This window comes from Mytilus galloprovincialis, chromosome 2, assembly GCF_965363235.1.
Source record: "Mytilus galloprovincialis chromosome 2, xbMytGall1.hap1.1, whole genome shotgun sequence".
NCBI classification, from domain to species: Eukaryota; Metazoa; Mollusca; class Bivalvia; order Mytilida; family Mytilidae; genus Mytilus; species Mytilus galloprovincialis.
Window position 1 is genome coordinate 104,756,458 of NC_134839.1, and position 16,846 is coordinate 104,773,303.

The 16,846-nt window shown below is 36.2% G+C and overlaps 1 protein-coding gene across 1 annotated transcript in view; it reads left to right on the plus strand.

The window, feature by feature from the left end:
• The first annotated feature begins 533 nt into the window (after positions 1-533).
• The window catches only part of LOC143065225 (uncharacterized), a 69,806-nt gene continuing 53,493 nt past the window's right edge, over positions 534-16,846 (plus strand). The window contains exon 1 of the mRNA XM_076238665.1: positions 534-805. The gene's annotated coding sequence lies outside the window, so the exon portion shown is untranslated. The remainder of the gene's footprint in view (positions 806-16,846) is intronic.

Consider the following 16,846-nt stretch of genomic DNA (forward strand, 5'->3'; position numbering starts at 1 on the left):
GAATAATATTACTGTAGAAGCTGAAGATGGTACCATACATATGCGTATGCGTCGATAGAAAAACAACAGTGCACACGCTGAAATGTCTCGCCTGCTTTAACCTTGATCACTGATCCATGAAATAAGGTCGAGGTCAGGAAAAATCTGTTTGACTGACATGGAGACGTCACAAGGAATCCATACACCAAATATGGTTATCCTATTACTTAGGCACTGGATTTGACTCTTCTATGTATTGATGGACACAGTTACGAACATCCATATACAAAGATTGTCGGTGTGAAATTCACAAACATATCATTCTATTGTTAAGATATAAAAAGGGACAGAAGATATAAAAAGTAAACACCAGTCTTGCTCCTGGCAAGTACAGATCCTGTGACAAGTCTCATTCAATGGTGTAATATCTGGGGGGTTCCAACTATATGCTCCCATTCAAATGCATTGATCGGCCAAAAAAAAGGGGGGTTCCAACCCCCCCCCCCCCCCTCCCTTGGATCCGCCACTGGGACTGTGGCGACAAGTAGGACAAAACTGTGTAACTGTAACTGTATAAACACAGTCTACCTTTAAATATACATTGACAAAAGACCAAGTTTGAATGGATTTTCTGAATTTTTAATATAATCGATGCTATTAAAATTCACGGTATTGAGCAATACTGAATTTCATCTCAATATTACAGTCGAAGTATAGATCAGTTTTCCATGATCCATAAAATTTACCTGTTTATTTTATTGAAAAACATGGAATTATATCGACATTAATGTAGAGAGGGTTAATAATGGATACACTTATAGAAATGGTGAGTGTTCATTGATAGATTGCTTTAGTGTTTACTTTAACTACGGAAAATCTTATATTTTTTGTAACTAAGGTTACATTTAAAGCATGTGTATGCTATCAGAGACCTATATGATGCTATTGACGTTTGTCATTTATCACAGAGATAAATTTTTAAAATGAGGTATGTAAAGAAAAGAATTCGTAATAAGGGTTCTTAAATTTTTTCTTCATTATAAATTGTATTTGAATAAAAGGGAGATAGATGTCAAAGAGACAAAACCAGACAACAAAAACCGTTATCTAGGGGCCAACACACGGTCCCTAACAATACAGCGCATACCTGCCAACTTTTCAAAATGCTCATGGGGGTTTTGCGTGCAAGATGGCTGATGTAGCCCTACAAAAACTTCAAGGGGACCTTTATGTATATTATAATGTTGTTTTTAGGCTTCTTCATACTGTTACAAGCCTTTAGCCACTATAAAACTAATTGGTTTGTTTAAATTTGTGGACAAAATTGCTCTTTCAAAATTTCCATTTAGGAGCCTCCATGGGGGAAATCCCCCGCAAATAGTGACAGTTGGCAGGTATGACAGCGGTGTTTTTTCCCCTTCAAAATGTGAAGATCTAAGTCGTTCCAAATCTAGATAAGAAACGAATAAAATGTAATTCAATTAGATAACTATCGGATAATCTCTTTTCAGTCCGATCCAAAGCATCTATTATTTCTATTATTTCCAACAATAATATTGATGTAAAAACTTAAAAGGACTGTCTGTATCATTATTACACCACCTTAAGTCTCTCTCGACTGACCTTGATCTAAACTTTGGATGTAAGACCATGCCTATCAAGTTATAATTTCAAATGAGCTTAATTGATTTACGTGAAGTAAACTGTTTACAGAAGAAATATTGAACCCGGCCTATTGATTTACAGACAACATGGCATATCCTACTTGGGTTGTATTCAAGCTTTTTGTAGAAAGATATGCGGTATGGGTTTTGCTCATTGTGGAAGACATTACGATGACATACAATTGATAATTTATAAGTCATTTGGTCTCTAGTTGTTTTATTGTCAATCAATCGTACCACATCTTCATACAGCAGACTATACTATTTAGACTGTTCTGACCATTATAGTTTTTGATCATCGGCTGTTAGATATGTCAAACAACGCGGAGTCTTTCCTATAATTGTTTTTCAAGAAAAAATTGACACGCGCATTGGATTTAAAATCATTCTCCTGTTCATAATATTAACGAAAGAGAAGTTCAAATAAAGATAATGATCCAACTATGTGGTGTTGTTACTGTCTCGTTAATATATTAGGGAGGTATGATCGCTCACAAGCATGCTGAACATTGCTACATTCTTAAGTGCATGTCCTAAGCCTGGAAACTTAATTACCGTGGCTGTACATGTTGTTGGTCGTTGCCTGTTGTACGTCTTTTTCTATCACTTTAGGAGTATTTTTAAATTGTTGACATTTTGTCATTTCGGTGCCAGTTATGTCTTACTGTAGGGTATGGATGAAGGTCGTATTATGAAATGTAACACACATTTTGTCATGAGCAGTTATCTCAATGACTATCATACCATATCACCTTATTTTTATGATTCGCGTATGTCACTACATAAATATGAACATATTGAGCCAACAATGTAATGCCAATTCCATAGGAACACCTTCAAGGAAGGAAAATAACAATGAGAAAGGGAACGTCGTACCGTTTGTCATTATTTTGGTGTGTGTATTTAATGACATATAAAATTGAGAATGGAAATGGGGAATGTGTCAAAGAGAGAACAACCCGACCATAGAACAGACAACAGCAGAAGGTCACCAACAGGTTTTCAATGCAGCGAGAAATTCCCGAACCCGGAGGCGTCCTTCAGCTGGCCCCTAAACAAATATATATACTAGTTCAGTGATAATGAACGCCATACTTAACTCCAAATTGTACACAAGAAATTAAAATTAAAAATAAAACAAGACTAACAAAGGCTAGGGTCTCCTGACTTGGGACAGGCGCAAAAATGCGGCGGGGTTTAACATGTTTATGAGATCTCAACCCTCCCCCTTTACCTCTAGCCAATGTAGAATAGTAAACGCATAACATTACGCACATTTAAATTCAGTTCAAGAGAAGTCCGAGTCTGATGTCAGAAGATGTAAACAAAGAAAATAAACAAAATGACATTAATACATAAATAACAACATACTACTAGCAGTTAACTGACATGCCATCATAACGTATATAAGAAGAACATAACCCGTGTCATGCCAACAACTGGTTTTTAAATAAATGTGTCTAGTTCCGATGCAAAGACCCTATTAGTGAATCAATTTTAACGCCAAAATATGCAATCTTTAATGACCTGACAACAGTATCGTAACTATATCCCTTCTTAATAAGTCTATTTAAAGGTTTTGTAAGCTTCTGAGGTGAATACTGACATGTTTGTGCTTTATGAAGAATATTTCCATAAAAAATTGGATGTGAAATACCTGAACGTATAAGAAGTCTGCATGTTGAGCTATATTTACGAATGATGTCCTTATACCGATGATAAAATTTGGTAAATGGTTTGACTAGTTTGTGATATCGAAAACCCTGGTGTAATAATTTTTCAGTAATACATAAATTTCTCTCGTTAAAATCTAAAATATTGTTACATACACGAGCGAATCGTACAAGTTGAGATATATAAACACTGTTAGATGTTTACAAGGGAACGTCACCATCTAAACATGGATAATTGACGATAGGAAATGAAAAATCGTAAAATCGATGATCTGTTTTAAATAAAATGACTGATGAAAACCCAAGTAGAGAACCGGGCTGAAGTACGTTCACTATTCACTATTCACTTTTCACTATTCAAAATTCATGAATAGTGAATTGTGTTTTTGTGCACTATTCACTATTCAAGTTTATTATTGAATAACTTTAATATCTTCTTGTATGTCCTGGATATATAAAAAGAAGATGTTGTATGATTGCCAATGAGACAAAACTTCACAAGAGACTAAATTACACAGCAACTAACAGCTACAGGTCATTGTACAGCCTTCAACTATAAGAAAAGCTCATACACCATAGTTAGTCACCGAATAAGAACGGCCTTATTAATGTACAAAAAATTCACGAAAAACAATAAAGTATTTAACACAGCAAAAAACGACAACCACTTGATTACACACTCCTTACTTGGGACAGGTACATACATGTATACAGAATGTGGCGGGGGTTAAATATATTAGCGTGACCCCCCCCCCCCCCCCCTAACCTAGGACAGTGGTGAAACAGTGCAACATAAGAACGACCTTATAAAAATGATTTGTGTAAGGCTAAACTAAACTCATCGAATGAATACAAATAGAAATACATGTAACACAAAACATAGAGTAATCGCGGACAGATATACTTGTACATCTCAACAACAAAAAGACACTAAGTACAGTTCTGAGAGTACTCGCAGCTACTGATACATGTATAATACATTATACGGTACAATTGTCGCACTTAAGTTGTAACATATATTTCGTAAAGGGGAAAAAAAGGGGGGGGGTGGTGGTCCACTTTTATTCATCAAGCATTAATCTTATCATTCGTTTCCCCCATCATTACTCTATCGAATTGTTCCCACCAAATGAAAACCACCGGGGAGGGCAAACTAATTATAATGTCTCAAAGTGCCAATAATTCTTTTCTAAATCTCATTATCCAATTTAATATAAATACTCTAATCTCATTTTTTTCACATTTATGCATAAAACATGGAAAATATAAAAACTATAAATATATATATACAGGTAACAAAAGTTTCGTATAAAAAAAGTTTCGTATAAAAAACAAGGGGTATTTTCTCAGAGAAAAATCTAATAGTCGCACTAAAAAAGAGGATACCGTAAACCCTTGAATCATAAAACAAGAAAAAATACTTCCAAAGGACGTTACGATCGAGTTTTGAACCCTCGAATCCCCTAATATCAGGTATATCCTATATGCCATAAGAAAGCTTATAAAATGAGGAACACAAGCTATTTTATGAATATAGTGCACGGATTTGGTTTAAGGGATATTACGGGGTCCATATTACGGCGCTCAAAAATAAAAAACGGCCAAAATCAAGAAAAAATAATTCCAAAGGACGTCACGATCGAGTTTTAAACCCTCGAATCCCCTAACTGCAGGTATATCCTATATACCATAAGAAAGCTTATATAATAAGGAACATAAGCTATATAGTGAATATAGTGCACAGATTCGGTTTAAGGGGTATCGAGGCGCCCGAAAATAAAAAACAGTCAAAATAAAAAAAAAAATACTTCCAAAAGACGTTACGATCGAGTTTTGAACCCTCGAATCCCCTAATTACAGGTATATCCTATATACCATAAGAAAGCTTATAAAATAAGGAACACAAGCTTTATAGTGAATATAGTGCACAGATTCGGTTTAAGGGGTATCGAGGCGCCCGAAAATAAAAAAAACAGTTGAAATCAAGAAAAAATACTTCCAAAGGACGTTACGATCGAGTTTTGAACCCTCGAATCCCCTAATTACAGGTATAACCTATATACAATAAGAAAGCTTATAAAATAAGGAACACACGCTTCATAGTGAATATAGTGCACAGATTCGGTTTAAGGGGTATCGAGGCGCCCGAAAACAAAAAACAGCCGAAATCAAGAAAAAATACTTCCAAAGGACGTTACGATCGAGTTTTGAATCCTCGAATCCCCTAATTACAGGTATATCCTATATACCATAAGAAAGCTTATAAAATAAGGAACACAAGCTTCATAGTGAATATAGTGCACAGATTCGGTTTAAGGGGTATCGAGGCGCCCGAAAATAAAAAAAACAGTCGAAATCAAGAAAAAATACTTCCAAAGGACGTTACGATCGAGTTTTGAACCCTCGAATCCCCTAATTACAGGTATATCCTTTATACCATAAGAAAGCTTATAAAAAAAGGAACACACGCTTCATAGTGAATATAGTGCACAGATTCGGTTTAAGGGGTATCGAGGCGCCCGAAAATAAAAAAAACAGTTGAAATCAAGAAAAAATACTTCCAAAGGACGTTACGATCGAGTTTTGAACCCTCGAATCCCCTAATTACAGGTATAACCTATATACAATAAGAAAGCTTATAAAATAAGGAACAAACGCTTCATAGTGAATATAGTGCACAGATTCGGTTTAAGGGGTATCGAGGCGCCCGAAAATAAAAAACAGTCAAAATCAAGAAAAAATACTTCCAAAGGACGTTACGATCGAGTTTTGAACCCTCGAATCCCCTAATTACAGGTATATCCTATATACCATAAGAAAGCTTATAAAATAAGGAACACAAGCTTCATAGTGAATATAGTGCACAGATTCGGTTTAAGGGGTATCGAGGCGCCCGAAAATAAAAAAAACAGTCGAAATCAAGAAAAAATACTTCCAAAGGACGTTACGATCGAGTTTTGAACCCTCGAATCCCCTAATTACAGGTATATCCTTTATACCATAAGAAAGCTTATAAAAAAAGGAACACAAGCTTCATAGTGAATATAGTGCACAGATTCGGTTTAAGGGGTATCGAGGCGCCCGAAAATAAAAAAAACAGTTGAAATCAAGAAAAAATACTTCCAAAGGACGTTACGATCGAGTTTTGAACCCTCGAATCCCCTAATTACAGGTATAACCTATATACAATAAGAAAGCTTATAAAATAAGAAACACACGCTTCATAGTGAATATAGTGCACAGATTCGGTTTAAGGGGTATCGAGGCGCCCGAAAACAAAAAACAGCCGAAATCAAGAAAAAATACTTCCAAAGGACGTTACGATCGAGTTTTGAATCCTCGAATCCCCTAATTACAGGTATATCCTATATACCATAAGAAAGCTTATAAAATAAGGAACACAAGCTTCATAGTGAATATAGTGCACAGATTCGGTTTAAGGGGTATCGAGGCGCCCGAAAATAAAAAACAGTCAAAATCAAGAAAAAATACTTCCAAAGGACGTTACGATCGAGTTTTGAACCCTCGAATCCCCTAATTACAGGTATATCCTATATACCATAAGAAAGCTTATAAAATAAGGAACACAAGCTTCATAGTGAATATAGTGCACAGATTCGGTTTAAGGGGTATCGAGGCGCCCGAAAATAAAAAAAACAGTCGAAATCAAGAAAAAATACTTCCAAAGGACGTTACGATCGAGTTTTGAACCCTCTAATCCCCTAATTACAGGTATATCCTTTATACCATAAGAAAGCTTATAAAAAAAGGAACACAAGCTTCATAGTGAATATAGTGCACAGATTCGGTTTAAGGGGTATCGAGGCGCCCGAAAATAAAAAACAGTCAAAATCAAGAAAAAATACTTCCAAAGAACGTTACGATCGAGTTTTGAACCCTCTAATCCCCTAATTACAGGTATATCCTTTATACCATAAGAAAGCTTATAAAAAAAGGAACACAAGCTTCATAGTGAATATAGTGCACAGATTCGGTTTAAGGGGTATCGAGGCGCCCGAAAATAAAAAACAGTCAAAATAAAAAAAAAAATACTTCCAAAAGACGTTACGATCGAGTTTTGAACCCTCGAATCCCCTAATTACAGGTATATCCTATATACCATAAGAAAGCTTATAAAATAAGGAACACAAGCTTTATAGTGAATATAGTGCACAGATTCGGTTTAAGGGGTATCGAGGCGCCCGAAAATAAAAAAAACAGTTGAAATCAAGAAAAAATACTTCCAAAGGACGTTACGATCGAGTTTTGAACCCTCGAATCCCCTAATTACAGGTATAACCTATATACAATAAGAAAGCTTATAAAATAAGGAACACACGCTTCATAGTGAATATAGTGCACAGATTCGGTTTAAGGGGTATCGAGGCGCCCGAAAACAAAAAACAGCCGAAATCAAGAAAAAATACTTCCAAAGGACGTTACGATCGAGTTTTGAATCCTCGAATCCCCTAATTACAGGTATATCCTATATACCATAAGAAAGCTTATAAAATAAGGAACACAAGCTTCATAGTGAATATAGTGCACAGATTCGGTTTAAGGGGTATCGAGGCGCCCGAAAATAAAAAAAAACAGTCGAAATCAAGAAAAAATACTTCCAAAGGACGTTACGATCGAGTTTTGAACCCTCGAATCCCCTAATTACAGGTATATCCTTTATACCATAAGAAAGCTTATAAAATAAGGAACACAAGCTTCATAGTGAATATAGTGCACAGATTCGGTTTAAGGGGTATCGAGGCGCCCGAAAATAAAAAAAACAGTCGAAATCAAGAAAAAATACTTCCAAAGGACGTTACGATCGAGTTTTGAACCCTCTAATCCCCTAATTACAGGTATATCCTTTATACCATAAGAAAGCTTATAAAAAAAGGAACACAAGCTTCATAGTGAATATAGTGCACAGATTCGGTTTAAGGGGTATCGAGGCGCCCGAAAATAAAAAACAGTCAAAATCAAGAAAAAATACTTCCAAAGAACGTTGCGATCAAGTTTTGAACCCTCGAATCCCCTAATTACAGGTATAATCTACATACCATAAGAAAGCTTATAAAGTAAGGAACACAAGCTTCATAGTTAATATAGTGCACAGATTCGGTTTAAGGGGTATCGAGGCGCCCGAAAATAAAAAACAGTCAAAATCAAGAAGAAATACTTCCAAAGGACGTTACGATCGAGTTTTGAACCCTCGAATCCCCTAATTACAGGTATATCCTATATACCATAAGAAAGCTTATAAAATAAGGAACACAAGCTTTATAGTGAATATAGTGCACAGATTCGGTTTAAGGGGTATCGAGGCGCCCGAAAATAAAAAACGGCCAAAATTAAGAAAAATTACTTCCAACGGACGTTACGATCGAGTTCTGAACCCTCGAATCCCCTAATTACAGGTTATCCTATATACCATAAGAAAGCTTATAAAATAAGGAACACAAGCTTTATAGTGAATATAGTGCACAGATTCGGTTTAAGGGGTATTGAGGCGCCCGAAAATATAAAACGGCCAAAATCAAGAAAAATTACTTCCAAAGGACGTTATGATCGAGTTTTGAACCCTCGAATCCCCTAATCACAGGTATATCCTTTATACCATAGGAAAGCTTATACAATTAGGAACACAAGCTTTGATGTGAATATAGTGCTCAGATTCGGTTTAAGGAGTATCGAGGCGCCCGAAAATAAAAAAAACAGTCGAAATCAAGAAAAAATACTTCCAAAGGACGTTACGATCGAGTTTTGAACCCTCTAATCCCCTAATTACAGGTATATCCTTTATACCATAAGAAAGCTTATAAAAAAAGGAACACAAGCTTCATAGTGAATATAGTGCACAGATTCGGTTTAAGGGGTATCGAGGCGCCCGAAAATAAAAAACAGTCAAAATCAAGAAAAAATACTTCCAAAGAACGTTACGATCGAGTTTTGAACCCTCTAATCCCCTAATTACAGGTATATCCTTTATACCATAAGAAAGCTTATAAAAAAAGGAACACAAGCTTCATAGTGAATATAGTGCACAGATTCGGTTTAAGGGGTATCGAGGCGCCCGAAAATAAAAAACAGTCAAAATAAAAAAAAAAATACTTCCAAAAGACGTTACGATCGAGTTTTGAACCCTCGAATCCCCTAATTACAGGTATATCCTATATACCATAAGAAAGCTTATAAAATAAGGAACACAAGCTTTATAGTGAATATAGTGCACAGATTCGGTTTAAGGGGTATCGAGGCGCCCGAAAATAAAAAAAAACAGTTGAAATCAAGAAAAAATACTTCCAAAGGACGTTACGATCGAGTTTTGAACCCTCGAATCCCCTAATTACAGGTATAACCTATATACAATAAGAAAGCTTATAAAATAAGGAACACACGCTTCATAGTGAATATAGTGCACAGATTCGGTTTAAGGGGTATCGAGGCGCCCGAAAACAAAAAACAGCCGAAATCAAGAAAAAATACTTCCAAAGGACGTTACGATCGAGTTTTGAACCCTCTAATCCCCTAATTACAGGTATATCCTTTATACCATAAGAAAGCTTATAAAAAAAGGAACACAAGCTTCATAGTGAATATAGTGCACAGATTCGGTTTAAGGGGTATCGAGGCGCCCGAAAATAAAAAACAGTCAAAATCAAGAAAAAATACTTCCAAAGAACGTTGCGATCAAGTTTTGAACCCTCGAATCCCCTAATTACAGGTATAATCTACATACCATAAGAAAGCTTATAAAATAAGGAACACAAGCTTCATAGTGAATATAGTGCACAGATTCGGTTTAAGGGGTATCGAGGCGCCCGAAAATAAAAAACGGCCAAAATTAAGAAAAATTACTTCCAACGGACGTTACGATCGAGTTCTGAACCCTCGAATCCCCTAATTACAGGTTATCCTATATACCATAAGAAAGCTTATAAAATGAGGAACACAAGCTTTATAGTGAATATAGTGCACAGATTCGGTTTAAGGGGTATTGAGGCGCCCGAAAATATAAAACGGCCAAAATCAAGAAAAATTACTTCCAAAGGACGTTATGATCGAGTTTTGAACCCTCGAATCCCCTAATTACAGGTATAACCTATATACAATAAGAAAGCTTATAAAATAAGGAACACACGCTTCATAGTGAATATAGTGCACAGATTCGGTTTAAGGGGTATCGAGGCGCCCGAAAACAAAAAACAGCCGAAATCAAGAAAAAATACTTCCAAAGGACGTTACGATCGAGTTTTGAATCCTCGAATCCCCTAATTACAGGTATATCCTATATACCATAAGAAAGCTTATAAAATAAGGAACACAAGCTTCATAGTGAATATAGTGCACAGATTCGGTTTAAGGGGTATCGAGGCGCCCGAAAATAAAAAACAGTCAAAATCAAGAAAAAATACTTCCAAAGGACGTTACGATCGAGTTTTGAATCCTCGAATCCCCTAATTACAGGTATATCCTATATACCATAAGAAAGCTTATAAAATAAGGAACACAAGCTATATAGTGAATATAGTGCACAGATTCGGTTTAAGGGGTATTGAGGCGCCCGAAAATATAAAACGGCCAAAATCAAGAAAAATAACTTCCAAAGGACGTTATGATCGAGTTTTGAACCCTCGAATCCCCTAATTACAGGTATAACCTATATACAATAAGAAAGCTTATAAAATAAGGAACACAAGCTTTGATGTGAATATAGTGCTCAGATTCGGTTTAAGGAGTATTGAGGCGCCCGAAAATAAAAAACCGCCAAAATCAAGAAAAATTACTTTCAAAGGACGTTACGATCGAGTTTTGAATCCTCGAATCCCGTAACTGCAGGTATATCCTATACACCATAGGAAAGCTTATATAATAAGGTACACCAGCTATATAGTGAATATAGTGCACAGATTCGGTTTAAGGGGTATTGGGGCGCCCGAAAAATAAAAAACGGCCAAAATCAAGAAAAAATACTTCCAAAGGACGTTGCGATCGCGTTTTGAACCCTTGAATCCCCTAATAACAGGTATATCCTATATACCATAAGAAAGGTTATAAAATAAGGAACACAAGCTTCATAGTGAATATAGTGCACAGATTCGGTTTAAGGGGTATCGAGGCGCCCGAAAATAAAAAACAGTCAAAATCAAGAAAAAATACTTCCAAAGAACGTTGCGATCAAGTTTTGAACCCTCGAATCCCCTAATTACAGGTATAATCTACATACCATAAGAAAGCTTATAAAATAAGGAACACACGCTTCATAGTGAATATAGTGCACAGATTCGGTTTAAGGGGTATCGAGGCGCCCGAAAATAAAAAACGGCCAAAATTAAGAAAAATTACTTCCAACGGACGTTACGATCGAGTTCTGAACCCTCAAATCCCCTAATTACAGGTTATCCTATATACCATAAGAAAGCTTATAAAATAAGGAACACAAGCTTTATAGTGAATATAGTGCACAGATTCGGTTTAAGGGGTATTGAGGCGCCCGAAAATATAAAACGGCCAAAATCAAGAAAAATTACTTCCAAAGGACGTTATGATCGAGTTTTGAACCCTCGAATCCCCTAATTACAGGTATAACCTATATACAATAAGAAAGCTTATAAAATAAGGAACACACGCTTCATAGTGAATATAGTGCACAGATTCGGTTTAAGGGGTATCGAGGCGCCCGAAAACAAAAAACAGCCGAAATCAAGAAAAAATACTTCCAAAGGACGTTACGATCGAGTTTTGAATCCTCGAATCCCCTAATTACAGGTATATCCTATATACCATAAGAAAGCTTATAAAATAAGGAACACAAGCTTCATAGTGAATATAGTGCACAGATTCGGTTTAAGGGGTATCGAGGCGCCCGAAAATAAAAAACGGCCAAAATTAAGAAAAAATACTTCCAAAGGACGTTACGATCGAGTTTTGAATCCTCGAATCCCCTAATTACAGGTATATCCTATATACCATAAGAAAGCTTGTAAAATAAGGAACACAAGCTTCATAGTGAATATAGTGCACAGATTCGGTTTAAGGGGTATTGAGGCGCCCGAAAATATAAAACGGCCAAAATCAAGAAAAATTACTTCCGAAGGACGTTATGATCGAGTTTTGAACCCTCGAATCCCCTAATCACAGGTATATCCTTTATACCATAGGAAAGCTTATACAATAAGGAACACAAGCTTTGATGTGAATATAGTGCTCAGATTCGGTTTAAGGAGTATTGAGGCGCCCGAAAATAAAAAACCGCCAAAATCAAGAAAAATTACTTTCAAAGGACGTTACGATTGAGTTTTGAATCCTCGAATCCCGTAACTGCAGGTATATCCTATACACCATAGGAAAGCTTATATAATAAGGTACACCAGCTATATAGTGAATATAGTGCACAGATTCGGTTTAAGGGGTATTGGGGCGCCCGAAAATAAAAAACGGCCAAAATCAAGAAAAAATACTTCCAAAGGACGTTGCGATCGCGTTTTGAACCCTTGAATCCCCTAATAACAGGTATATCCTATATACCATAAGAAAGCTTATAAAATAAGGAACACAAGCTTCATAGTGAATATAGTGCACAGATTCGGTTTAAGTGGTATCGAGGCGCCTGAAAATAAAAAACAGTCAAAATCAAGAAAAAATACTTACAAAGGACGTTACGATCGAGTTTTGAACCCTCGAATCCCCTAATAACAGGTATATCTTATATACCATAAGAAAGCTTATAAAATGAGGAACACAAGCTTTAATGTGAATATAGTGCACATATTCGGTTTAAGGGGTATTGAGGGGCCCGAAAATAAAAAACGAACAAAATCAAGAAAAATTACTTCCAAAGGACGTTACGATCGACTTTTGAACCCTCGAATCTCCCAATTACAGGTATATCCTATACATCATTAGAAAACTTATAAAATAAGGAACACAAGCTATATAGTGAATATAGTGGACAGATTCGGTTTAAGGGGTATTACGGTGCCCAAAAAATTAAAAAACGGCCAAAATCAAGAAAAAATACTTTCAAAGGACGTTACGATCGAGTTATGAACCCTCGAATCCCCTAATTACAGCTATATCCTATATACTATAAGAAAGCTTATAAAAGCTCTATAGTGAATAAAGTACACAGATTCGGTTTAAGGGATATTGGGGCGCCCGAAAATAAAAAACGGCCGAAATCAAGAAAAAATTATTTCTAAAGGACGTTGCGATCGAGTTTTGAACCCTCTAATCACTTGGTACCCCTTAAATCGCATCTGTGCCACATATTCACTATATAGGTTTTGTTCCCCCTTCTATTACCTTTCTTAGGATATATAGGATATACCTGTAATTAGGGGATACGGGGGTTCAAAACTCGATCGTAACGTAATTTGTGGTGTATTTTTTCTTAGGTTCGGCCGTTTTCGCTTTTCGGTCACTTGGTACCCCTTAAATCGCATCTGTGCCACATATTCACTATATAGGTTTTGTTCCCCCTTCTATTACCTTTCTTAGGATATATAGGATATACCTGTAATTAGGGGATACGGGGGTTCAAAACTCGATCGTAACGTAATTTGTGGTGTATTTTTTCTTAGGTTCGGCCGTTTTCGCTTTTCGGTCACTTGGTACCCCTTAAATCGCATCTGTGCCACATATTCACTATATAGGTTTTGTTCCCCCTTCTATTACCTTTCTTAGGATATATAGGATATACCTGTAATTAGGGGATACGGGGGTTCAAAACTCGATCGTAACGTAATTTGTGGTGTATTTTTTCTTAGGTTCGGCCGTTTTCGCTTTTCGGTCACTTGGTACCCCTTAAATCGCATCTGTGCCACATATTCACTATATAGGTTTTGTTCCCCCTTCTATTACCTTTCTTAGGATATATAGGATATACCTGTAATTAGGGGATACGGGGGTTCAAAACTCGATCGTAACGTAATTTGTGGTGTATTTTTTCTTAGGTTCGGCCGTTTTCGCTTTTCGGTCACTTGGTACCCCTTAAATCGCATCTGTGCCACATATTCACTATATAGGTTTTGTTCCCCCTTCTATTACCTTTCTTAGGATATATAGGATATACCTGTAATTAGGGGATACGGGGGTTCAAAACTCGATCGTAACGTAATTTGTGGTGTATTTTTTCTTAGGTTCGGCCGTTTTCGCTTTTCGGTCACTTGGTACCCCTTAAATCGCATCTGTGCCACATATTCACTATATAGGTTTTGTTCCCCCTTCTATTACCTTTCTTAGGATATATAGGATATACCTGTAATTAGGGGATACGGGGGTTCAAAACTCGATCGTAACGTAATTTGTGGTGTATTTTTTCTTAGGTTCGGCCGTTTTCGCTTTTCGGTCACTTGGTACCCCTTAAATCGCATCTGTGCCACATATTCACTATATAGGTTTTGTTCCCCCTTCTATTACCTTTCTTAGGATATATAGGATATACCTGTAATTAGGGGATACGGGGGTTCAAAACTCGATCGTAACGTAATTTGTGGTGTATTTTTTCTTAGGTTCGGCCGTTTTCGCTTTTCGGTCACTTGGTACCCCTTAAATCGCATCTGTGCCACATATTCACTATATAGGTTTTGTTCCCCCTTCTATTACCTTTCTTAGGATATATAGGATATACCTGTAATTAGGGGATACGGGGGTTCAAAACTCGATCGTAACGTAATTTGTGGTGTATTTTTTCTTAGGTTCGGCCGTTTTCGCTTTTCGGTCACTTGGTACCCCTTAAATCGCATCTGTGCCACATATTCACTATATAGGTTTTGTTCCCCCTTCTATTACCTTTCTTAGGATATATAGGATATACCTGTAATTAGGGGATACGGGGGTTCAAAACTCGATCGTAACGTAATTTGTGGTGTATTTTTTCTTAGGTTCGGCCGTTTTCGCTTTTCGGTCACTTGGTACCCCTTAAATCGCATCTGTGCCACATATTCACTATATAGGTTTTGTTCCCCCTTCTATTACCTTTCTTAGGATATATAGGATATACCTGTAATTAGGGGATACGGGGGTTCAAAACTCGATCGTAACGTAATTTGTGGTGTATTTTTTCTTAGGTTCGGCCGTTTTCGCTTTTCGGTCACTTGGTACCCCTTAAATCGCATCTGTGCCACATATTCACTATATAGGTTTTGTTCCCCCTTCTATTACCTTTCTTAGGATATATAGGATATACCTGTAATTAGGGGATACGGGGGTTCAAAACTCGATCGTAACGTAATTTGTGGTGTATTTTTTCTTAGGCGCTCCATAATACAGATATCCTATAAGTAAGTGCTATTATTAGATTTTATCGGGGAAACACCACTAGTTTTTTATACGAAACTTTCAGTCCTTGGGTATATTACCTCCTATTGTCCTAATAGACTTTTTATATTTTACATAAAGTCTTTATTTATAAATATATAAGTATGTGAGAAATTTAAATGTTGGAAAATGAGATTTTGAAATTATTGGCACTTTGAGACATGTTTACTCTTTTTCCCTCCCCTGACACATGGAGTACCGTTTAAATGGTTGATTTCATTTTATGTGGACATCCCATGCAGGAAACGAATGAGCATTTTAATGCTTGATTAATAAAAGTGGACCCCACACACCCATTCAAATATGTGTAATAATTGTGACAATATGTGCGACAATTGTACCGTAAGCTCCTAGATATGCATTAGAAGTGGATTTGAGATGCATGATCAAGTTCAATATTTTACGTAAAGAATAAATAATTCTAGATAAAAGGGATCTGCATACCAAATATCCTATCTGTTTATACCTTAATACTATATATTACACAAACCTCGTATTCTAATCGAATTCCTATAGCAATTCATTACAGACATTACACTTAACAAATCAACTTAACGATCTTATTCTAAAAGGTTACGAATTCGGCCTGTCATTTATTCTTTGAATATTGTTTATATTGGATAGTAAAATAAATTCCATTGATCTTTTCTACACTCTGATGATTCCTGTATCTTGGCATTGCATGCACAATGTCATGTTTTTTTCTCTCTCTGTTCTTAACTATGTTGGATATGCTATGCTTGATAATTTAGTCTGAGGTGCATTTTTTATTAGTTGTTATTTGTTTTGAACTAGCTGTCAGTAATTGAGTACCGAACACACCCAGATCTGCACTGAGTGTCTTTTTATTGTTGGGATGTACAAGTACCCGGCCACGTTCACTCTGTGTTTTTGTTGTATGTATTTATCCTTATATCTATCTGATGAGTGAAGCCTTTTACAACTGATTTTTACATCGCGATAACCATGAGGGCATTCCGATGCATTGCTACAGTAGGAATTCTACATGCGTACATTGTATCTTTTGTTTTTGACTGGTAACCGATCTATAATTTCGGAGACATTATCGAGTGCATCATAACATTCCTTATCGTCTGGGCAGAGTATACTGATTTGTATTACTACAATCAGAGAAATATATATAAAAGAGATTAAGAAGTATCTGCTACAATATAATAGTTATTACGGTGTGGTTGTTTGTTCATCATTTAT